This window comes from Macaca mulatta, chromosome 12 (assembly GCF_049350105.2).
Source record: "Macaca mulatta isolate MMU2019108-1 chromosome 12, T2T-MMU8v2.0, whole genome shotgun sequence".
Taxonomy (NCBI): Eukaryota; Metazoa; Chordata; class Mammalia; order Primates; family Cercopithecidae; genus Macaca; species Macaca mulatta.
The window spans coordinates 93,300,589-93,327,114 of NC_133417.1; the positions used below are offsets into that span (position 1 = coordinate 93,300,589).

Below are 26,526 nucleotides of genomic sequence, written 5' to 3' on the forward strand. Positions count from 1 at the left end.
ATATTCCTTTGAGTAAATACCCAGTAATGGGATTGCTGGGTCAAATGGTATTTCTGGTTCCAGATTCTTGAGGAATCACCATACTGTCTCCCACAATGGTTGAACTAATTTACATTCCCCCCAATGCTGTAAAAGTGTTCCTATTTCTTCACAGCCTTGCCAACATCTATTGTTTCCTGACTTTTTAATAATTGCCATATTATTGGCATGTGCATTTCTCTGATGGTGAGTGATGTTGAGCTTTTTTTCACATGATTGTTCGTTGCTTGAATGTCTTCTTTTGAGAAGTGTCTGTTCATATCCTTCACCCACTTTTTGATGGGGTTGTTTGTTTTTTTCTTGTAAATTTGTTTAAATTCCTTGTAAACTCTGGATATTAGCCCTTTGTTAGATGGGTAGATGGCAAAAATTTTCTCCCATTCTGTAGGTTGCCTGTTCACTCTGATGATAGTTTCTTTTGCTGTGCAGAAGCTCTTTAGTTTAATTAGATCCCATTTGTCAATTTTGGCTTCTGTTGCAATTGCTTTTGACGTTTTTGTCATGAAGTCTTTGTCCATGCCTGTGTCCTGAATGGTATTGCCTAAGTTTTCTCCTAGGGTTTTTATGGTTTGGAGTTTTACATTTAAGTCTTGAATCCATCTTGAGTTAATTTTTGTATCAGGTGTAAGGAAGGGGGCCAGTTTCAGTTTTATGCATATAGCTAGCCAGTTTTGCCAGCACAATTTACTGAATAGGAGATCCCTTACCTGGGCCGGGCACGGTGGCTCAAGCCTGTAATCCCAGCACTTTGGGAGGCCGAGGTGGGTGGATCACGAGGTCAGGAGATCGAGACTATCCTGGCTAACATGGTGAAACCCCGTCTCTACTAAAAATACAAAAAACTAGCCGGGCAAAGTGGCGGGCGCCTGTAGTCCCAGCTACTTGGGAGGCTGAGGCAGGAGAATGGCGTAAACCTGGGAGGTGGAGCTTGCAGTGAGCCGAGATCGTGCTACTGCACTCCAGCCTGGGTGACAGAACGAGACTCCGTCTCAAAAAAAAAAAAAAAAAAAAAAAAAAAAGGAGATCCCTTACCTGTTGGTTGTTTTTGTCAGGTTTGTTGAAGATCAGATGGTTGTAGATTTGTGGGGTTACTTCTGAAGTCTCTGTTCTGCTCCATTGGTCTATATGTCTGTTTTGATACCAGTACCTTGCTGTTTTGGTTACTGTAGCCTTGTAGTATAGTTTGAAGTCAGATAGCATAATGCCTTCAGCTTTGCTCTTTTTGCTTAGGATTGTCTTGGCTATATGGGGTGTTCTTTGATTCCATATGAAATTTAAAGTAGTTTTCTCTAATTCTGTGAAGAATGTCAATGGTATTTTGATGGGAATGTCATTGAGTCTATAAATTACTTTGGGCAGAATGGCCATTTTCACAATATTGATTTTTCCTATCCGTGGGGATGGAGTGTTTTGCCTTTTGTTTGCGTCCTCTCTTATTTCCTTGAGAATTGGTATGTAGTTCTCCTTGAAGAGGTCCTTCACATCCCTTGTAAGCTGTATTCCTAGGGAAAATCCCTAAGGCTTTTAATTTTTTTTCTTCTTTTAAATTTTCCTTTTTATGAAAATTTAAAAGGAAATTTAAAGGAAAATTTAAATTTAAAGGAATTTAAAATTTTTAAATTTAAAATTTTTCCTTTAAAATTTAAAGGAAACAAAAAGGAAAATTTAAAAGACAAACCCCAAAGTACATAGAAAAGAATTATAAAGTAACGTAATAAGACTCCATTCTTGGATCTAGTGCTAACATGAAGTCTTAGCATTGTACATAGAGTCATTTTGAGTAATTTTCAGTTGTGGATTCTTTTGAATTTTCTGTATTTTCTATATAGTTCTTGGTACCAACTGGATAGCCTTCAAGTTACTCCATCTGTCTATATAAAATGGAGGTCAGTTTGGTGAGAAAAATCTCTTCACAAAAGTTCCTTAACAAAGTACCAGTAGTACAGTAGGGGAATTGTCTTTCCCTTAAGAATCATTTTTTAAAACTTGAAATGTCAAAGTCAAACTTTCTCCTGTACAAATTTTTTTCTTTTAATTGTTATCCTGTAAAGTGAAAAATAGAACCCATGTCCTAGTGTCCTAGATCTTTATCCTCCTCCTCTTCATTTTTCATGATTTAGTTTCTTGCATACTTAACCACCTCTCTCCTCCCACTTTCCCCTGTTCCCAGAAGACTGTAAAATATTTCCTCTAGTAAAACTTAACAGTTCACAGAACACTTCATATCTTTGTAAATTGTTTTCTCTATCTAAAGTTCGTGCTTGCTTTTTTTTTTTTTTTTTTTTTTTTTTGAGACAGTGTGTTAGTTGGTTTTAATGCTGTTCATAGAGGCCTACCCGAAACTGAGAACAAAAAGGGTTTAATTGGACTACAGTTCCACATGGCTGGGGAGGCCTCAGGATCATGGTGGGAGGCAAAAGGTGCTTCTTATATGGCAGTGGAAAGAGAAAATGAGAAAGATGCGAAAGTGGAAACCCCTGATAAATCCATCAGGTCTTGTGAGAGTTATTCACTGTCACAAGAATAGCCCTGGAAAGACCATCCCCCGTGATTCAGTTACCTTCCCTGGGGTCCCTCCCACAACATGTGGAAATTCTGGGAGATTTGGTTTGGACATGGCCAAACCATGTCAGACAGCTAATTTTTTTTTTTTTTTTTTTGAAATGGAGTCTCGCTCTATTGCCCAGACTGGAGTGCAGTAGTGCAATCTTGGCTCACTGCAACCTCTGCCTCCCGGGTTCAAGTGATTCTCTTGTCTCAGCCTCCTCAGTAGCTGGGATTACAAGTGCACACCATCATGTCCGGCTAATTTTCTTGTATTTTAGTAGAGATGAGGTTTCACCATGTTGGCCAAGCTGGTCTTGAACTACTGACATCAAGTCATCCGCCTGCCTCGGCCTCCCAAAATGTTGAGATTACAGGTGTGAGCCACCGTGCCAGGTCTTTTAATTTTTTTTTTATTTTTAGTAGAGATGAGGTCACACTATGTTGCCCAGGCTGGTCTCAAACTCTTCAGTTCAAGCAATCCTTTTGTCTTGGTCCCCCAAAGTGCTGTGATTACAGGTGTGAGTCACCATACCCCCTGTTCACTCTTTGAAAAATATTAACCATTATTCAAAGTTTAGCATAAATTATTAAAGTTGCTATGATTTAGTAGTGCTTTTAATGTCTCAGAGATGTTCCAGGCACTTTTCCCATGTATTAAATCCCTTAATCCTCAAAATTAGCCTATGAGGTAAATACTTTTACTATCTTTTTGTTTTTTTTCCACTAAAGGGGTTTAAGGCACTAATAGTTTGAGTAACTTGCCCAAGGTCACACAGCTAGGATGTAGGCCTCAGCCAAATTTGTAGTCAGCCAGTGTGTCTCCATAACTTGTGCTTTTACCAACTACAATTTTTTAATAAAACTAACTTTGTAAAACCTCCTTTGGCTCCACAGGCCAAGTAGATTATACTGTTCTTTGTTGCCAGTCCCACTAATCTTTCTTTATATACCCTTTAAATACATTACAGTAGCCTGCCCTTAACAATGGTTTTGTTTTTTGCAGTTCCAGTTACCTCCGGTCAATTGTGGTTGGAAAATATTAAATGGAAAATTCCAGAAATAAGTGATTCCTGTTTTAAATTGCACACTGTTCTGAGTAGCGTGATAAAACCCCACACTATCCCGCACTTTTGAATCATCCCTTTGTCTAGCCATCCATGCTCTCTGTGCTTCCCACCCATTAGTCACTTAGTAGCCATCCCCTTATCAGATCTGCTGTCTTGGTATGGCAGTGTTTGTGATCAGGTAAGCCTTATTTTACTTAATAATGGCACCAAAGCACAGAGTAGTGATGCTGGGAATTTTAATATGCCAAGAATAAGCCTTGAAGTGCCACTTTAAAAAATGAAAAGGTGAGAAAGTTCTCAACTTATAAGGAAAGGAAAAAAAAATCATATGCTGAGATTGCTGAGATCTATGGTGAAAACTAATCTTCAATCCATGAAATTGTAATGAAGGAAAAGAAGCTCATGCTAGTTTTGCCATCTCACTTCAAACTGTAAAAATTATGGCTGCAGTGCATGGTAACTTTTATTAAAGTATGTTGTTGTAATTGTTCTTTTATATTAGTTATTGTTAATCTCTTACTGTGTCTAATTTATAAATTAAGTTTTATCATACGTATGTATAGGAGAAAACATGGTAAATGTAAGATTTGGTGTTATCCTTGGTTTCAGGCATCCACCGGGAGTCTTGAGATGTATCTCCCGCAGGTAAGGGAAGACTGCTGTATTGTGATATTTTTGTGGCCTATCAGAGTCTGTTTCCCAATGTCTTTGTTTCAGACCTTTGAATTTTTTGTATTTAATCATTGTCTTTGTAGCACTTAGCATACTACTTGATGTTAAGGAAGTACAAAATAAAGGTTTCTTGGATTAACGAATATAGTAGGCCCCCTTCATCCTCAGGAGACATGTTTCAAGATCCTCAGTGGATGCCTGAAACCACAGATAGTATGTAGCTCTGTATATACCTGTACTATGTTTTCTCCTGTACATACCAATCTATGATAAAGTTTAGTTTATAAATTAGGCAAAGTAAAGGATTAACAATAATAACTAAAATAAAATAGAACAATTATGGCAATATACTGTAATAAAAGTTATATGAATGTTTCCTCTCTCGGTCTCTCAAAATATCTTAATATTTTCAGACTGTGACTGATTGAGGGTAACTGAGCCACAGAAAGCAAAACTGCAGATTAAAGGAGGCTATTGTGAGGGAATGAATGTAAGAAACACCAAGAAGAAGCAGGATATGAGTAAATTGCTGCTATGAAAGATAAAAATGAATAGTTGTAATGATGGCAATTACCATTTAGGGTAAAATGTAGAAGAAAAAGCCATGATATTTGGTCTACAGTTAGAATGAAATTTTATTTATTGCTCTGAATAGAAGGTATAGCTCTCTTTTTACTTGTATGCCTGATACAACAGAGAAAAGTAGAAAGACTACCTTTTACAACTCATTTTCTGTTTTTGGAAATGCAGATAACATGGACAGGTTTCATCCTGTGACAAGAAACTTCTAATATATTTGAAGAATTACAGTGCCTTTGGCTAGCAACTAACCTCTTTATGGCCTTTCACACTGTTTTGACTTTTTGTCTACTAGGTTGTTTGCTTTGTGTTAGATTTTTTCATTACAGTTGCAGCACTCACTTCTGTACATTTTCTCCATTTGAGTGTCCCAGATCCTGCAAAATGTCACTTCTCTACTCAAAACCTTCCATTGGCTTCCATTTCATATAAAGGAAGAGTAATTACTTGTGAAGTCCCACAGGGTATGGCCTCTTGATGCCTTTCTGGCCTCATTGCTCACTGTTCACACACCACCCTGAGTGCTCCTCCCCAGCTGTCCCTATGCCTCACTTTTCACCTCCTTCTGCTTTTTCCTCAGAAGTCATCTTCCTGGCAAGCCTACCCTTACCTCCATATTTAAAATCACAACACCATGGTATTTCCTATTAATCCTATTTTAATGTTCTCAGTAATATTTATCACATAATATACTATATCATGTAATGATTCGCTATTCTTATATTTCTTACCCACAGAGTAGAATCCCCATAAAAGTAGAGATTGCTGTGCATTTATTTATATTCCTAGGAACTCAAAACCTATAACCGTGCCAGGTATAGTAGGCTTTCAGATATTTGATAAGTGAATGAAGAAAGAATAAATTCAAGATCTCATTTCCTTTAAAGAAAACATGCCTCATTGAAAATGCTTATATTAAAATATGCCTTGGGAAGAGCTGTGAGAAAGATGCAAATGTTAGATAATGAATTGGGGGAGGGCCACACCTGCACTTAACCCTTCCTCTGTTATCTGAGTGCCACTACTTAGCAAAATCAGTTTTTATCTCAGAGACATTAGCAGAAAACAAGCCAAACTCTCCCCCATGATGTACATAGCCCTGTGCAGTCTAGCCTCAGCCACTTTACTACCTCATTTCATTCCATAGGAAGGAATTACATAATTTTCCATGGCTCATTTTGTTTCCTAAGATTATACATATGTACAGATGTAGGTGAGGACTTTAATCCTAAGAACATGGTTCTTTTCAGATTGAATTGCAATCTTCTCCTGAATGGAATAGAGAACATATTTTTACAAAATATACTGGAAGTGAAGTGATAGTCAACACAATCTAGTCAACTGGGATTTTGATTGATGATTTGGGGAGTCTAAGAAGTAGTGACAACCGGAGAGAAATATATTTAGTATAATTTAATAATAACCTGATTTGCATGTTTTTGTCTGTTGGAATAATTACATAGATTTATCTCTTATATCCTTACATTGTTTTATTTTTCCAGATTACAGTGCAATCTGTCAAATGCTTATGTGTTGAAAGGGCCACTTACTGCTAGAGTATGAGAAATTCAGAGTATACATGTTTTGATTTATTTGTTGGTGCCATGATAATGGATAGCTTTCCTTGGAAAGTTGGGGAGGACATATATTTTATTTATAATGTATAATAATATACATAATCATGACTGTATAACTTAAAATATTTTTATAAATATGTGTATATTTACAATGTGTTTTAAAATATGCTATTAAGTGGATTAGTAGGGTTATTTTTTTTATATTGTGGCGTATGTATAATGGATTGAAGATGATATTAGATGGAATGAGAAAAGTTTTTCCGAGAGTAAAACTATAGTTCCATAAGTAGATTGATTTTATGATCACAGCTTTTTCTTTTCCAGTTTTTCACTGTTCATTTTTGATACCTTGGCAAGCTAATCTTTAGTGTCAGACAAAATTTCACTTGGCTATTTATTGTAAATTGCCTTAATTGATGAGTGAAAAAACTTTTGATACCTGCCTAGTCTTAGTTGGATGAAATAACTGATTTTCTTCTAATTCGTTTTTGCTCCATTAAATGATATATTAATAAATGAGGAAAATCAATCATCATCTACAAAGTACAGTTATTCTTGCCCAGAATTAAATAAAGCAGATTGAAGAAAATTCAAAGTTTTTTTTGACTGTCGACAGACTATCGCTATATATGTTATTTTAATGAATCAGTCTCATAAAAGTTGTAAAACATTTATGGTATCCATTTCAGAGGGTATATACATTTTTTATAACTAGTAGGAGAATTTCTAAGTCCTTTTAACATTCCCAAATATGCTGTTGTTATCAGTTGATTAATTTTCAGACAGATAACAAAAATGTCAGTAAAATTCCCAGTAGTAACAATGGTGTGCTGATGGTATTGAATTGTTCTTTTCTTTCAATAAACTTCATATATGGAAATGTAGCTCAATATGAGGCAGAAGGTGGCACTCAACAATGGAGACAGGGCTAGGACACCGGATCAAATTGAGGACAAGGTAAAGCAAGGAAGGGGCAGAGGCAGCTTTCCATAAGACATGCCCACCAGTGCACCATATTAGTTTATCATTGGCATGGTGAGTTACTATAAGTTACACCCAAGTTACTGCCACTTTCCCTGGGAATGATCCAACAACCCAGGAGTTATTACCCTTTTCCTAGAAATTTCTGCATAGTCTGCCCCTTAATTTGCATGTAATTAAAAGCGGGTATAAATGTGATTGCAGAACTGCCTTTTAGCTGCTGTTCTAGGAGCACTGCCTATGGGGTAGCTCTGTTCTGCAAGGAGCAGTACTTCTGCTTCTGCTGTACACTGCCACTTCAATAGAGGCTCCTACCATTGTCATGCCTTTGATTGCTTTCCTGGACAAAGTCAAGAACTGTCCCAAGCTAAGCCCCAGTTTGGGGGCTTGCCTGGCCTGCATCAAATACATTATTTAATTTATGGGTAATACTTGTTTTCTAAAGATTTTTAAATCTATGGAATAAACTCTGTAGAATTTCTTTAGCTAGCAAATTCCTTTATTGGGAGCATGATTAAAGATGTTATTGTAACTGTTGAACAATTTGTATATTATACAAAGCAAGATATTTGCATTAAATGTTAACAAGCTATAGCAGAATTTTTGCATCTTGCTTTTGGGAAAGCTTAGTCTTTGTAAAAATAAAAGTTTTTACACATGAATGCATTCTCATTATAAAAGATTAAAAAACAAGACAGAGCAAAATATGAATGTTTACTCTCATGCCCCCCTTACACCCATGTCCCGCAGAGGTAAAAACTTAAGAGTTTAGTATGCATTATTGTAGTACAAAATTTTGACCATTTTCAGACATGTACATCTTGATATTAATACATTGAAAGATGGAATCATAGTGTATATTCTTTTAACTTGAGTTGGAGGAGGTCAACATACTTTGGAAATAAAGAGATTTGCTTTTATAACTGAAGGTCACCCTTTATTATTTGGACAAATCTACCCAACTAGCTACCACTGCTGGCACCTCATAGGAATGGGAAACATGACTATGAGGATATAAAATAATTGTATTAAGTCAGGTCATTCATCAACAAGTCAGAAATGTAGCTTAAATTGCAACCCTTTTTCTTTTATGGTTGTTTGCCAAGTTTGCCCACAGTTCTTGTGTATGTGTGTCATCATTACTACAGCATGACCCCATATTGCATTTCTCATATTAGCCACAAATACTTACTAGAAAACTTTAGATGTTTATTTCATGGATTCAGAGCTCTTTTTTTTTTTGTCATATTCTTTCTTTCATTTGATCTTTTTTGCCCTTTTTACTTTCTTCTATCATTGAGCTTAACATTTTGGAGTATGTTTGATGCTGATAAGATTATTAGTACAGGGTTTCCCAGTCTTGGCAATCTTGACATTTTGGGAAAGATAACTCTTTGTTGTCAAGGGAGCGGCCCTGTGCATTATAGCATGTTAAGCAACATCCCTGGCCTCTACCCACTAGACACCAGCGCAGTGCCCCTAGTAGTGACAATGAAAAATGTCTCCAGATGTTGTCAAATGTCCCTGGGAGGCAAAAGCACTCTTAGTTGGTGCCAAATGTCCCCTGGGAGGAAGACCATCCCCAGCTGATGCCAAATGTCCCCTAGGAAGTAACAGCATGGTGGTAGAGAACCATAGTTTATTAGCATCTCTAAACTCATGTAATATTTTTTGAACATATTTTTTAAGGAAAGGTAGCTATCCCTGGACCAATTCATAACATGTTTTGAAGTATAATTAAAAGTATCATAAATACAACAGTATTGAAACTTCACTACTTATATGTATAATTGACTTTAACGTCCTTGGCAGTAGATATGTATTTGCTGCATCATTACATGGAAAGAATATTCACTGATGAAAAAGTCCTCTCCAACTTGAAAGAAATGTTTTCACCTGTCTCTGTGAGTATCAGTAACCTGGTACCAGACCTTCTTTCCTATGTCTTGACAAAAGTTTATACCGCACTTTGACTCTTGGTATTTTACAAAAATGTATGCATTTGGGCCTCAGCAATGCAATGCAACATATAAACATATTTTCTGAGAAGCATGTTTTGTTAAAAAAAACAGTCTTTCAAAGTAGATGCTGCATCATAAAGTCTAAATATGTATGGATTTTCTACACATAATCCCTCAACATTCATCTTCTAATATGTGAATATGGGCAATCTTCAATTTAAATGGAAATAACATAAACTAAAATGTTAATGTTTTACCTAAAATTTGCAAAACAGTAATGTTTTAATAACACAAACCTTATGTATTGTACTATCTAGGATATGTTTTCAGACATGTTAATCTTTGAAATTAAAAATTTTTGTACTTTCCCCCTCCAGAAAAAAAACCACCTACAGAAAGAAAAGAAACCAACTGTCCTTCAGCGTGAAATTTAGGCTACTTCAAAAAAACAGTTTCCTGTATTTCTAGGCTTAATGGTCTTATTTTTGCCCTTAGTATATATTCATGTTTAATGAATTTCCTGTTGACTTTAAAAGGAGTTTCTACTATAGGCTATTTTAAAAGAATTGCCTATTTCAAGCTTTTCCTGGCATGTGGTTAAATCACTTCCTTTACAGAAACAATACTCAACCTTTTTTGAAATTAAAATTTGACTGTGAAATTCAAGCATTGTATTGATTTTAATGGATCCATTTATTTTTCTGTCTTCAACATACCAACCTTTAAATCTGTAATTTCTGATTCTGATTCTGCTTTTATAATTTCTGTTTTTAACTATATAAACCAATGTCAAAAGATTTGAAAATGGCAAATCCAATAGACAGATGAAATATTTTCTTTGTAAATTAATATAAACCAAATTCTAGATATTGTTTTATTTGATGCTAACACTGAGTCTAATACAATAGACTTGATTTTTCCATAAACTGGGATCAAGTAAAAACTACTAAAAGATAACATTCTGATGACAATATCTGTGACAACAAGTTTAGTGTGCTAACATGCTAAAAATGTTTTTCACATATAAAATTTTATTGTATTACTGGCACTGACTATCACTTGTATAGACATATTTTTATTGAAATAAACTTTTAGAAAACTTAAATATATTTAAAAGGGAAATACAGTATTCTATATATTTTTTTCAGTACACATTAAATAGTAAAGTAAAAAGGATCACAGAGTTGAAAGATTACTCAGGTAGCTGGGCATGGTGGCTCACATTTGTAATCCCAGCACTTTGGGAGGCAGAGGCAGGCAGATCACCTAAGGTCAGGAGTTCAAGACCAACCTGACCAACATGGTGAAACACCACCTCTACTAAAAATACAAAATTAACTGGGTGTGGTGGCACATGCCCATAATCCCAGCTACTCGGGAGGCTGAGGCATGAGAATCGCTTGAACCCAGGAGGCAGAGGTTGCAGTGAACCAAGATTGAGCAAGATCGTGCCATTGCCTTCCAGCCTGGACAACAAGAGCGAAACTCTGTCTCAAATAAATAAATAAGTAAATAAATAAATAAATAAATTTTAAAAAGTTACCCAGGAATCACTTAAAATTATCTAAAGTATCACCACTGAGTTGATGGAAAACAATTTGTGCATTACAAAACTTGCCCTTTAATTTGCAGGGGTGCCAGGTTTTAAGCAGGAACCATCAAGAACATGATCAAAAATTCTTCTGCTTCATTATTTTTAAATTGTATATACAGTGTTCTCTATATAGTGTATTAATCATTATAAAGTATAATTCAATATGCTGATTTATATTTTAGAGCTTTTTTTTTAGGGGTAGAGGAAGAGGTTGGCATTGACTGCTAGGTGAGGTTGTAAATGAAGTAACAATGTGACCTCCTTAGTTTGTCCTACTCTTTGTAATACCTTAGAGAAAAGGAGAAAATTGAAGCTAATTTCAGCTTAATTCTAAATCTCCTCTGAATGGCATTAAAAATAGTTTATAACATGTGGCGGGATAGAATAATATTCATGGTGGTTTGTTATCATCCAAATTTGTAGCTCTTCTTTTACCAGGTATTTCTGTCGCTATTTCTCCATTTCTTACAACACTGCAATTCTTCTCTACCTTTGTTATTTCAGTTGTTTCACAAAGGTTTATTTTGGAAATGTATATTGACTAAAGTTTCTTATGCCACTCTCACTTAGCTCTTTTTGGTAAAGGTCACATTTATTTGAAGTTGTAGAGTTTATGGCTGAGAAGTACATCAGAGCCAGCCAGTGTCCATTCCTGCTACTTCCCTGACCCTGACTTTGGCCTTCAGTACCTCTTACCTGTGACTTGAAATTCTTTCCTCCCAGTCTTAGATATTTTCTCACTCTTGTTCATGGCAGCTCTGATCATGTTTTATTCTGGTCAAAAGCCTTCAAAGTTCTGCCTTTTGTCAAGACCTCTTTATCTTTACTCTCTATTTGCTCTACCATCTGCACTATCCTTATGCTCTCATTACTCCCCCTACTTGATACAAGCTGGACAATCATTGTATCCTTAGGAGATTTTACCTTTGCGTTTGCTGTCCTTTCTTCTCTTCATTGAGTTTTCCTAAAAACCAATATAAATTCATTTGTCTGTAAATATCGACACTCTTCCAGATCCAGCTCACATTTTGCCTCTCACCTCAAGCTGCTTGGGTTCCCTTTTAATCCTTTGCAGACAGAGTGAATATCTCCTCTTTTCCCTGAATTGCCATTGTACTTCCTGCAATTTTATTTTATTTTATTATATTTTACTGTGTTATAGCTAGATTGCAATCTCAGCACAGAAGAAAGGCATGGGTTTTAGAGTCAGGTATATCTAGTTTTTGATCTATTCCCTTTGTAACTGCCCTGAACATAGGCTGTGCTGTGGTACATGTTCTTTTATATTCTAGGGACTCCACTCCTTGCATGCACAGTTATAGTTGGCAATAAATGTTTAAAAGATGAATAACCACTTATTCATGAAGGACTGTTATTTTAATATTTATTTAAACAATATCCTGAAGAATCCTCAATGTTTTTGCCACCCACAGAGAAATCACTTCCTTCTCCAAAAAGTATGCAGTTTTGTGTGTGGAAATTGAATGAAAATGTGCCATTGAGGAGATCTCTGAAGATGTGTGTATGCGTGTGTGTGTGTGTGTGTCTGTGTGTGTATATGTGTGTTCAAAATTAGGGAAAGAGAAGTTTGCTTTTACTATCGCTATTTTCCTATTTTTTTTTCAGTTTTGTATGTACTCATTAAATGTAGTCATTTAGAACTATTATAGCTGTGGTCACTTATGAATCCTAATGCTAATTTCAAATTTTTAAGTGAGGGGGGAATTGCTGGCATATCCTCTCAATTTTGCTCTCCTCTATGATTTACCTTCTGGGCAGCAAGATACTAGACAAGAAAAACGTCACAAGTTTGCAAATAGGCTATGGGAAAAGTTTTATTAATTTAAATAATTGTGTCATATAGTTAGGCTCCTTAACATACTAATTTGCTTTTATGCCTTTCCTATATTTTCAATACCATGTGCTTAGCATAGCAAAATTTAGTGCTAGATATATTTGTCTTAAACTTAGTCCGAGGGCCTAATGAGAGAAATAATAAAATAAAGATTTAAATATAAGACATCCTAATGTCTAAAGGAGGCCCTCAGTCAGAACCCTCATGCTGCTCATGCACAGAGATGTCTGTGATTACTCTGACCACTTTTCTTGTGTTTACTTAGGACTAATGAGTAAATGACTGAATGTCAGCACTATTAATTAAATTTGTTGTAGAGTCTCTGATGCCCCTGAATCATTTTCCAAGGAACATGCTGAAACTAAGCCTCCAAAAATAATTGCTTAGTGAACATATAAAATGCCCATAAACTTTTCAATGCTCTATCTTCAAGAAGAATAATATTCAGAAGAGTCTTCTTTTGAATGACAAACGAAGATTTTTCCTTCCCTTATTAGTTGCCTGTATATTTTAAATTGAACTTTTAAGAAATTGAATATAGTGACTTAAGAACCTTTAAGCTTTTACTTCAGCTTAATTGTTTAAACAATTTAAATATAATTAAATTGATATTTAAATTGATATTTAACAAATATTAAACAAGTTAAATCAAATATTAAATAATTAAATATCAATTTTATTATAATACCCTCCCTTATTAAATACATGTATTATTTCAATGGTTGAAATATCAATTTTATTTAGAAGTGTAGTCTCATTAGGTTTCAAATTTGAGGAAAGACATGAGTTTTCAGATTGACATTACACTCTCAGTAAAATAAAGATAAATCCAAATATAGACACATCATGATAAAACTACAGAACATAGGGAATTAGGAGATGATCTGAAAGGACAGAAAGACATTATCTACAAAGGAAGAAGTATCAAAAAACAGAAGTCAGAAGACATTGGTTTATAATGTATTCAAGCACTATTAGAAAACAACTGTCAACCTGGAATTGTATACATGAGTAGTCTCATTATAGAATGAGTGCAAAATAAAGATCATTTCAGACACACACACGCACACAGACAAGAAATATAGACTGATTTCTAATTTACTGAAATCAATCACAAGTATATTGGTGCTAAATGAAGCTATTGCATACTGAAACTTTTATTGCTATATAGTTTCCAAAACTCAGTGAAGATATTTGAATATTTGTAAAGGAGATTACACCAAATCATGTTGATAGTCTAATTTGTGAGAATCTGGGCCATCCAAGTTTGCCAGAAATGTATGAGGTCATAACAGTACTTAGAGAATGCAATGCAATTTTTGATTATATTTCAGACTAGTGGCTTTGAATATACCAGAGTTATTAAAAGGAGGACAAATAAAATTTTGCTGTTGTTACTTCATGCCTTATTCAATCGTGTGTTAAGTCTAGCCAACAAGAATTATTTAAAGTTTGATTTGTTGTTTCTGTCAGTAAAAAGATACAGTATTTGTGATTTAAGCAAATTTTTTTTTTTCTGATTTAGGTGATGATAATAACACAAAACATTCTGGTGAATTTACTTTTTCATTTTTAGTAACTATTATCCTAGCTATAATTTTTTATGTTTAATTTATAGGACCACTATGGAAATTCGTAGACTGGTAGAGCCAGTATATTCTAAAGCTTCTCTTGGCTTTTTATCCTATCTCTCTTTGAAGTATTTTGACTAATAGGGCAGGGAATAAAGGGAGAATGGCAGTAACTCTCACGGGGAAAGTACTGACCAGGATAGAATCACTAGTCAACCTTGTCACTTGGCACATCGACACCAGTTTTATGTAAAGTGAATTTTAGTCTGAAAATTATGTAATGAGCATAAATGTTTATCAGCACTTACTCTTCATAGATCCTTGATCTCTGAGTGTCTGGACCAATGCTTTTGTTGCCACTCATTTAGTTATTGTTCTTGTGCGCATTGTTCCAAGTAATAGAACTATGTAGCAGTCATATATGTTCCATATCCTCAAAATATAGTTCCAGAAGAATTGTGTTTATTACTTTCTTTGCAGTATTCTACTATATCATAGTGGGTTTTTAATACTTGCTGACTGCTTTAAATGATGATTAACCCTACTCAGCTACTCTGCTTCATTTTTGTTAGCTTATTCTTTAAATCTGTTGGATCAGAACCTAGCTCACCTGGTGGAATACTTGAGGTTTTCTGTATTTTACATTATGCATATTAAGTCTAAATCTAATATTTCATTTTACATACCATCTGTATAAGCCTTAAGAGTTTAATGATACATTAATAACATATATTTTATTATTTTATACATTCACTATTGAATATTTGAGACTTTACTATCTTTAATTTTTAGCAAAATCCTGTAAAAATAAGTGAAATGTTTTACAGATTTACAGATTTAAAAATGAGGCTAAGAGGATGAAAATAGTTTGCCTTTTAGATAATAATACCTTCTTTATTGGGTTAATGTAAGGATTAAGATATATATTTGAAGCAGCTCACACAAAGCCTGGCACCGAGTAGCTTGCAACAAATGAAAATTGTTGTTGCTGTTGGGACTCTTATCAATGCCAATGTCTGAGCTAGTGGTATAGCTGTGGTTCTGTCTGGTCTGAATCTAAAATCTATGTTGATTATATTTGATACTTTTTGAATTTAAATACAGTGAACACTTGATATAGTTTTATTTATTCTTCTTATGTGGCAGTGTTCTCAATTATTTCAAAGAAGCCGTGTTGATGACCTTCTGGAATATGTTTCCATTATTGGGTTTAGCTTCCAAAGCAGTCCAGTAATGATTAGGGTTGACACCATGTTTCATACTGATGACATTCTTCCTAGAAGCTCTGCAACAGATGGTGGCCTTTGTGTAGACTCAGCACAGTTCTCCTGGACTGTGCTCCTGACTCCGCAGAATTCAGTAGACAAACAGTCTGTACAAGGCATTGGTCTGTGGTGGAGAGACTTATCTGGAAAGCTAGCAGGGAAAAAGATGCTAACTAAAATGTGTCGAGGGCTCTAGCTGAACTCTATTCTCTGTGTGGTATTTTGTGTTAGATTTAAAAATCATATGGGCAGAAAGCTCTTTCACTGTAGGGCCAGTTAGCAAATAGCCTGGTGTCAGATTCTAGATGAAGCACAAGTTTACATTTTGCATTGAGGACATTTTTATCTGAGGCCTCTGTACAGAACATGCAATTGATGAATGCCCTAGGGAATAAGATAAGGAGATGAGATTCCTATGCCAACATAGGGCTCTTCGTTTCACAAGTTTTCATCATTTTGGACAGGATTATTTGAATCTGGCAATAGATGGATAAGGCTCTGCTCTGCTTGTGCCTGTAAATTGGGAATTATTTCTTTGTGACATATGGGAACATTTCTTTGGGGGAAAAGAGAAGTATGTTTACTTTTCTGATGCTCCTTACAAGTTTCCATGGGACTGGTCAGATGACAAAACTGTCAGTGACAGGATTGAGACTGTAGAGGCTATTTACTATGAAGTTAATGGACCACAGGCTTCAGGGCTCCTTATTTTCTGAGGCTGTGTCCAAGACCCTGAACCTTATTCACATGACCATATGTAACATTTGCAATTAAGATGATTTAAACATAATCAGGTTAAAATGTGCACTTCTACTCCTATTTGTCATATTTCTTTTAGTGCAAAATGGTGTTAGAGTGGGCATGGACAATTTTGAATTCTGGCTAATGGGATGCTGAGTTAAAGATACATTTGTTTTGCACTTAGTGGAATATTTTGGTGTGAGCCATATGAAACTGTTATTTTTTGAGGTTGAAAATGATGGAGCATTGACAAATTCATATGGCCAACCTAATATTTATGTGGCTCAAAATTAGTTCAGTGTATAATGAAGTTATTTCTGCTGTTCTGGTAAAGAAATGTCTCCCAGGAATCTTCCTCCTTCTCCCACTGCTTCCAAATGATCCTACATGCCCAGAGTGATGAGTAAAAGTACATACCAAGAGGTCATTTTGTAATATGTAATATGTATGTGTCTGAGAGCATCTGGCACCAAAAGCATTTGGAGAGAGAGGAAACACCACCATCACCACCACTTTGATCCAGAATTGGAGAGCAATCACAACAACATATCTGATTACCTTTCACAGGACAGGGAGTGTAGTAGGATGAAAATACATTGTAAGACTCCTATGAGGTTATATTTCTAGGGTTTAGAGCACATTTCAGAAACCTTATAGCAACTTAATCTTTCTATTTCCCATTTCTCTCTATCTTCTCTCAACCTCGTTTATTCCTATCTCCCCTTTCAGGAAAATGAAGACAGACAGGGATCATCAATAAATGAGATTTGTCTCTTAATGAAACTAGGAATGGGTGGCGAAGACCTTTTCTAGGGATATCTTCTAGTGTTTTTCTACTTTTGTTTCTCTTAATGCCATAATATCTTGGTTGCTATTTTGCCTCGCCAACTGAGGTGGCCTAGGAGGTGCTACTAGAATCACCAAAAACATATTGCTTGCTAATTCGTTGTCCTCCAACATAAATTCCTCAGTTTTTACAAGTAAAACAGATGTTTGCTCTTCTGCCCTGTGGTTTTTATCTTTTCCTTTAATTGTATCAGCTTTGGGGAGTCTGAGAAGCTGTAAAAGAAGAAGTAATGTTTTTCTGATTACTGCATACAATGAGTTCCTAAATGTCACAAATAATTTACAAAATCAAGGAATCGCAGGTTCTCCTAATGTCTGTTTCTTTCTTTCTTTTTTTTTTTTTTTTGGAGACGGAGTCTCGCTCTGTCACCCAGGCTGGAGTGCAATGGCACGATCTTTGCTCACTGCAGGCTCCGCCACCTCCCGGGTTCACGCCATTCTGCTGCCTTATCCCCCTGAGTAGCTAGGACTACAGGCACCCGCCACCATGCCTGGCTGAATGTTTTTTGTTGTTTTTTTTTTGTATTTTTAGTAGAGACGGGGTTTCACCGTGTTAGCTAGGATGATCTCGATCTCCTGACCTCGTGATGGGCCCGCCTCGGCCTCCCAAAGTGCTGGGATTACAGGCGTGAGCTACTGCGCCCGGCCAATGTCCCCTAAAGAGCGTTTCTTTAATAAACTATTGCTAGGGGGATGAAGTGTCCTATGATAGGCCTTACTTGATTTATTCATGATGAATATGGCCATACAGGATGAATATTTAAACACTTAATACTATCTTGCCTTTTGGAATATAACATATAAACATAACTTCTTTTCCACTTTTAAAAATCAGAAGCATCTATGATACGGATCAAACATCATGAATCAACTCATAAATCACTTGCAATACAAAAGGGTCTTGGGACCTGCAGTGCATTTATTCTCTGTATTTATTCTCACTGTATTTTATTCTCTCAGCTTCTTTTTCACAGGTAGTCTCAGGCTGCCTGCTTCCCTCCTTCAATCATCAGTATTTTTCTCAAGGCAACCCTCTCTGTTGGACTGTTTTTTTTTTAGTTTCTATTAGCTTATCTTCTTCTTCTTCCTTCAGGCTGGAGGAGGCAATAGCGCTATTATTACCATGCCAATGGTTCTGTATTTTACCTTCTGGTTTTATTACATCCCTCTTGTACCCTTGTAAACAGTTCTTTATTCAACTGTACTGTTTGTCTGAATTTAATAAAGCACCCATTTCTTGGGATCCTGACTGATTCAGATGCTAGTCTAGGAAAGGTAGTCTAGGAATAGGTTTGACATTATCAGTGACATGTGAAGGAGGTGAAGAAAAAAGCCATGGAGATGTGAGGGGAAAAGAACCATCTGTGCAGAAAAACAGTGGCTTTATTTTTGGAATGTTGGATTGACAATGAGGTGGACTGTGTGACTGAAATGAATTAAATGGAAGAGAAGTAGGAAATTAAGTCAGAGAGGTAGTAGAATGAGATGGGAAGATCACAGAGTGCCTTTATAGAGCATGTACTCAGAATGAGATTAGAAATTAGTGGAGGTGATGATAAGCTTATAATGTGTCACTTTTGCTACTATTTGGAGAATAATCTCTATGGGGACAAAGATGGAAGCAGGGAGGCCAGTTAGGAGTCTGTTGAGAAAGGCGATGGTGATTGTAGCAGCAAAGATAGTGAGAAGCATTGGGGTTTGTGATGTATTTTGGCAAGGCGGGGACAGGATTTGCTGATGGATGTAGAATATTAAGAGGGGAATCTAGAATTATGCCAAGTTTAGCAGCTGGGTGGATGGATCTGTCTTTTCTGATAGGAGAGTAGTCATTGGAGGAAGAGTTTAGGGAGAAAGATCAGAAATTTGATTTTGTACCTGTTAAGTTTGAGATGTGCCAAAGTAGATATATTTAGGCCGTTCATGGGAAATGTGTAAGCTAGAAATACAGATTGAGAAGTCATCAACATATAGATGGTATTTAAAGTTATGAAACTTACTGAAATTACCTAGGCTGTTGATTCTCAAAGTATTTAGTTGGATATTTGTAAATATAATTTTCACTGTAAATATATGGTGGTTGGGTCATTCCAGTCAGCATTTAAAAACATTCTTAAGGTTAGGTATGTATTTTATAAAAATAAACTTATCTATTTTATAATTAGCAAGCATACTACCTAAGTACCTGTAAATAGGTATAACCGTAAAATACTGACATGTCTACGTCAACTCAGGTAGACATATAAAGTATGTATAACACAAGAACTATGTTTGAAAATATTATTTGTCTTTTTGGTGGGCACTTTTCAATGTCAGAAAGTGAGAGTAATCACTGATTTTCCTGCCAAACAGAATTAAATTACAACTCTGAGAGGAGAACATAAGGAGTGTTATTGCAGCTATCCTTGAAATGTCAGTCTGCTTTTAAAATGTGATTATTTTAAGCCCTTTGTTTACACTATGGCATCTTTATATGTAAAAAATTTTAAACACTTGGGCATTCTGTGATTTATGTCTAACTTTTAGTATTTTGAATAAAAGGCAATTTGCAATAGTAAAGAAATCTTTATTACCAAAAACAGTAGACTAGGAGTCAGAAGTGTGGATTTCTAGAATATTTTGTCACCAACAAGCCATGTGAATTTATAATACTGAAATTCTCTGGGCTTCGTGTTCTTTGTTTGAAAATGAAAAGGTTCAATTGGATTACTGGTGTTTCCACAGTTCCATAGATGTCTCTCTCTCAGCCTCCAGGATGGCCACAATGGGTCCAGGTGCGCCAAAGATGCCTGGGTCCTTCACTCTGTTTCAACCAGAGCCTTTAGCTTTTACTTGTTCTTAGTGCTACCAAGAATATGTTTTGAACCCACAAGATCACCAATTAAATGGTCTTAATCTTGTGTAGGAAAAAAAGTTTCAATTAATTATGTACCAAGTTTTTGTTAGATTTGAGAGCTGCTTTATGACTAAAGCACTCCCTACAAAACATGTCCCTCTAGTTTCACAACTGTCTTCCCAGGTAACTATTCTTTTTGTTTTCTTTTTCTTTTTTCTCTGAAGTATAATTTAGCCTTCACATTCTTTAATTATAGAGTCTTAGGATCTTACAGTTGAGACAAGCCTTAGAAATAATCTGTTTCAACCTCTTTCCTGATACAGAATGAACACCACATCCCTGACACTAGTTATTCAAAATCTATTTGCAGAGTGCCAGGGGCTCATCAACTGGGATGGTAACCCATTCCATTTTGTAATAGCTTTTATGTTTTCTTTTGTGCAGCCAAAATAAATATCTTTCAAACCCCTACTTTTTGGCCATTTTACTGTAGTGATTTGAAAACACTATCTGTGGTTAGTGGCTCTAAGTTTACTATACATAAGAATCACTTAGAGCATTATGTTGAATATTCCAGAACTCCATATCCAAAGATTATTTCAATAGATCAGGGATGGAGTTCAGCAAATTTACATTTTTAGCAAACATTTGATTTGATTATAAATTTAGATTGTTATTATAACTCAACACATAATTTTGATTGGAAAATTCTGTTATAGAATAGTTTGTATAATATGATTCAATTTTGGTATGTAAGGACATTTATGTATTTAAAAAATCCATTTAGGGGGATATCCCCAAAATGTTATCAATGCTTGATTATTTCTGATTGTTGGGAAAATGGACAAATTATACTTTTACTTATTTTTACGTTTCTAATGTAACAATAATGATTTTTACGATTATTACAATGATAACTCTTATCATTAAAATATTTAATGGGCAACTTATATTTTTACTTATCTTCATATCTTGTTTCTATAATGAATATGTATTTGTTATCAAAATGAAAATTTAATGAGTAATTTATCTCCCCACTACTTATCATAAAGATGATTTTGTAGAAGGTAGAGATTTGCAAGGAAGACAGAGATGTAGCTCATATGGCAACATTCCTATCGATACTGAGTGTTTGCAGGGTACATTAGAGTAAGGGTCCTTGGGTACAAAATTCTGACTCTTCCAATATTCTCTAAGGGAGGATGATGATAGCATTAATCGTCATCTCGTTATTCAGTACAAGGCCATTCCATCGGTCATTTATTTATTCTTCTCTTTTTTTTTTGAGACAGTTTTGCTCTGCCATCCAGGCTGGAGTGCAGCAGCACAATCTCGGCTCACTGCAACCTCCACCTCCCAGGTTCAAGCCATTATCCTGCCTCAACCTCCTGAGTAGCTGGGACTATAGGCACGTGCCACCACACCTGGCTAATTTTTGTATTTTTAGCAGAGACAAGGTTTCGCCATGTTGACCAAGCTGGTCCTGAACTCCTGACCTTAAGTGATGCCTGCCTCGGCCTCCCAAAGTGCTGGGGTTACAGGCGTGAGCCATCGTGCCAAATCTCATTTATTCTTTTAACACTTATGTTCCAGGATCTGTTCCAATCATGAGAGCCAGAAAGCAAACCCTGTATACCTAATTCTTACTATAGCAGAGGAAGCAAAGGTGGCATAAATAACAGATGTGCTGTCTATGCCTGGGAAGCTCTGGGGTGGTTTCACTGAAGAGTGGCTGAATGAGGGGAATCTTGAAAGTGAGGATCAGTCTTATCCAACCAGATGGGGGACTTTTTCTTTGAGAGTCCCTATGCAAAGCTACAGAAATGTGACCTAGTGTGTTATAAATTCAGAACTGTGAGTAATTTGATACGCTTAGAGCACTGCATGGCCATAGAGAATTTCATGAGGTAACCTTGGGCGGATAAGCAGGAGCCCAATTTTACGGTAACTTCATACCATTCAAAAAAGCTTGGATAGGTAACTTGGTCAGCTTTTGTATTGTGGCAGCAGTATGGCAGGTATAGACTGGGTGCGGTGGCTCATGCCTAAAATCCCAGCACCTTGGGAGGACATGGCTGGAGGATTGCCTGAGCCCAGGAGTTCCAGACCAGCCTAGGCAATATAGTGAGACCTCATTTCTACAAAAAATAAAAACATTAGCGGGACATGGTGGTGTGTGCCTGCAGCCCCAGCTACTAGGGAGGCTGAGGTGGGAGCATTGCTTAAACCCAGGAGTCTGAGGCTTACAGTGAGCCAAGATCGTGCCACTGCACTTCAATATGGGTGACAGGGAGAGATCTTGTCTGGAAAAAAAAAAAATGTGGAAGGAAGGGGATGGCTAGAGATAGAAAGACAGATTAGAAGACTATTCTAATACTAAGAAGCGTTTAGAGGCAAGCGTTATTAAGGGGGTCAAAAATATTATTCCAGATATTCAAGCAGGTGACAATATTTTGGACAGATATCTCTTACTAAGTAAGAGGCAATTGGTTTAGGCAAGCCAGGATTAATTCTCTCTGTGTGTTTTGTTTCTAACTCAAAGTAGATAGTAATTATGTATGGCATCTCTTAATCTGTAAACTCTATCTTCTCTTTTCTAATCACCCCAAGAAACTATTAATCTTAGCTTAAGGAAAATAAAGGATAACTTGAACTTCCAGTGTCTGTTAAAAGTAGAGATCGTGTTGTACTCCTTAGGGTTGAAGAAGGAGTTGTATGTTAAGAAAAGCCAGTTTAGAAGACATGTAATTTTACAATTACTAGTGTTCTCTTACTTGAATTTTAATGACAATACTACCACTCCTAATTTTGTTAGGTGCTTTGCCCTCAAGCCTATGAACAGCAGTTTGAAACCATATGATTCTCTCAGATCTCTCCTTAAGACCAGCTGCAGTTCGGATGTGATCACTCATTGTTCTATAATAAGCAGCTTAGACCCAACTAGCCACCCTTTGGACTGAGACCATACAAAGCTGTTTCTGTCCCACATAGGCAGGGACTCCCTGCACTCCAGGCTCAGCTGCAGGGCCTGCTGAATTAATCAAAGGGTTCTTAGACCACATTCCCTAAAGACTAGGGAATTTCTGTAGTGACTCCACCCCAACACTGAACTCCTTGCCCTTTTTAAATGTTCTTCTGACAGCTGGGGTCCCGAGAGCAGTCTAACTCCCAGAAGGTAACTTTGGAAGAGTGTTCTCAAAAGTTTATTGAGAAGAAATGTAGAATTACATGTTCTTTTGCCTGTCAGAATTTACGAAAAAAGTTAATTTGCAATTAATAACATTGGTAAGCATTCTAGAATATAACAGGCACTGCATTTAGTGCCTTACTTTCACTATGTCACTTAGTTCCAGTAATACCTTATCAGATACTTATAATTATTTCTGTTTTACAAAGGAGGAAATGGAGAGCCTGCTGGGATATGGATGTCTAACAACTTAGGACAAGTGGTTCTCAACTCTGGCTACAAATTGAAACCACCTGAAAAGCTTTTTTAAAATTCAGATTTCTGGGTCTATAGCAGATAAATTTGATTAAAATCTCTGGGGCTGTGGTCCACGTATGAGAGTTTTAAAACAAAGGAAGCCTTCTCAGGTTGATTCCCATTTGCAGCTAGGATTGACAAATCTAGTCCTGATGTGTCTGAGACTCATACCTTATCAAATCATGGTCCCTCGCTCAGCAGCATTTGTATCAGGTAGAAATCCAGAGTATTAGGACTCTCTGTAACCGACTATATCAAAATCCAAATTGTAAACAGATCTCTAGGCAACTATTTGTATTGCCTTTGTAACTTTTCTGTAATTCCAAAGCTATTATAAAATTAAAATTGTTTATTAGGGGAATAAAAGATCACATTTGGGATAGAGAGGTCAATACCTTTCCTCCAGAAACTCTGTCTAGCAAGAGAGAAACTTATTAAAAGGCAATTTGCTACAAGTTGTGATGGAAATAGTGCAAAAAGTACTGTCATGGTATAGGAGGAATGAAAGACTCTGCTTGGAGGAATTAGAGAAAATTGCCAAAGGAAGGTAACTTGAAGGCATTTCAGGCACAGAGAAAGATAAAAGGAACAATTTTTAAAAGAAAAATTGCTGATATGAAAGAAATTTAAAAAGGAACACGAGCCTGTGCTTTGATGAAAATGTAATGTTTAATACATATGTGTATATTTTTGATATATCATAAACTCTAACCAAAAATTGAAGATTAGTGCCAGACTAGAAAGGTAATAAAATAATTAATGGAAGAGTTTGTTTCTCTTTTCTGGGGAAAGCAGAGTAAATTAATTATTCATAACATTAACACTCTTGGCGGGAGGGGAAGAGCCTTTTTTGATTAATTCTCTCTTCTTGTGACTGTTGTGACCCTTTTCTCTCTTGATTCATCAGTTCCTTGGATATGCCATGCTTAAATTCTCTACTGGGCCCTTTCAGATGTTTTCTTTGCATTTACAAAGAACTTCTGAGCATATCTGACCCTTTATAATCCTGGTTACCTTATCCTCACCCTACAGCTAGATTTTTCTGCTCAGAATCACTTCTAAAAAGCCCTTGCTAATTATTTGCAGTCTGGATTGGGTACCATTCTTTTGGACCCCTGTGGCATCCTGTATACATCACATTGCTGCTAATTTTCTTTTTGTCTGTTTCTCTCATTAACGAATAAGTACCTTGAAGGCAAGGGCTATTTTCAATGACTTCCGTGTCTGTAGTACTTTGCATAGGATTTGATGCAAAAAATGCTTAGAAATAAATGAAAGAAGTGACAGCAAAAGCCTATTTTTGCCCTTAGTTTATAGTAACAAGATAATCTTTGGAGACGGCAATTAAAGATTGAGATGCTGTTAGCATTAGGAGCTTGCAAGAAACTCAGAGACTTCAACTTGTTTGTAACACATGCCTGGCATAAAGCAGAATTTTAGTTGTGTGAAAGTGGGAACACTCTCATTTTATACATCAGGGCCTTCTGATTTAGATTATGTTACAGATATGTCTCCCTTAGCATATTATTAAGAGAATATGAACTCATATATGGATATCATTGTTCATAAATTAATAATAATTGTATACCTTCCAATTATGAAGTACCTATGCATGTTGTGTTATAAAGTGCTCTCTACATATATGATTATATTTAATTCTTTGAAAAATCCTAAGCAGTTTATATTAGACTTGGGGACACAGATTTGGACTTAGAAATGTATAATTATAAAATGCATGCTTTTTCCCTAGTCAGTGTCCTTTCTGCTCTGCCCTGCTGCCTTTCTTTAAGAAGCAGCTGAAACTTCTTATATTTGTCTCTTCCAGGAGATTGCATAGTTGGGAATCAAGAACTTGCCCTTTGATCACTAATTTACTGTGTGATTATATACAAATCACTGAGCCTCTCTTTCTCAGTCTACATGTTTGTAAAATGGGTCTATTGAACTATATCATGGATTTATTCTTATGCAACATATATTTGAAAGGCTGCTATGAGCCAGACACTATTCTAGGTGCTGAAGATATAGCATCAAAAAAGACAGACAAGATCCCTAATCTCACAGAGCTTTCATTATGGCATATCAGGCTGAAGATAAACATACTAAATAAAGTCATGCAGTGATTAGCATCATTAAGCAGATAAACAGAAAAATAAAGAAGAATGTGGCTGGAGTGTCCTGGAATGTGTTGGGAGACATCCATGGATGAGGTGGTCTGGAAAGTCTTCCCTGAAGAAATAACATTTGATATCTGAGAACAAAGCAATAGTTAGCATGAATATATTTGGGCATGTAGATTTGAAGGCCGAAGGAGGCTGAAGGGCAGAAATTCTAAGGTTATAAAAGTAAGAGGACCACTAAAAGGCCAGTTTAGCTGGTGGGAAAAGTGGCAGGAGACAAGGTGAGAAGTTGGCAGGTCTAGATCATGGACTTAAAATCAACGGTTTCAGGCTGTTTCTCAAACACCAGTGTGCAGATACTCTAGGGCAATCCATGATAATTTTTTCATATCTTTGATGCCTTTGTTACCTTTGACACCTTTGATACTTCCCTCCAACTCTGTGATACCTTTCATGGTTTTAGAAAATCTTCTTGTGAGTAGTTTCCCAGAATAGAAGCCAGAAACTTGCTTCTCCTATAAATATATATATATATATTTATAAATTTATATAAAAATATAAAATTTATAAAAATATAAATTTATAAATAAATACATAAATTTATAAATATAACTATATATAATATATATAAAATATATATTTTTTTCTTTCCAAAGTCTTGTTCTGTCATCTAGGCTGGAGTGCAATGGTAAGATCTTGGCTCACTGCAACCTCTGCCTCCCGGGTTCAGGTGATTCTCCTTTCTCATCCTCCCGAGTAGCTGGGATTACAGGCATGCACAATCACGCCCAGCT

The 26,526-nt window shown here is 36.0% G+C and overlaps 1 protein-coding gene across 25 annotated transcripts in view; it reads left to right on the top strand.

Moving 5' to 3' along the window:
* GULP1 (GULP PTB domain containing engulfment adaptor 1) overlaps positions 1-26,526 on the top strand; it is a 305,123-nt gene that overhangs the window by 21,040 nt on the left and 257,557 nt on the right. For 2 of the 25 annotated variants that reach the window (XM_077956616.1, XM_077956624.1), the window contains exon 1: positions 4,268-4,298. The exons of 22 other annotated variants lie outside the window; for them this stretch is intronic. The gene's annotated coding sequence lies outside the window, so the exon portion shown is untranslated. Of the gene's footprint in view, positions 1-4,262; positions 4,299-26,526 lie in introns of those variants that run through there. One more of the 25 variants, XM_077956631.1, reaches the window with a different exon arrangement.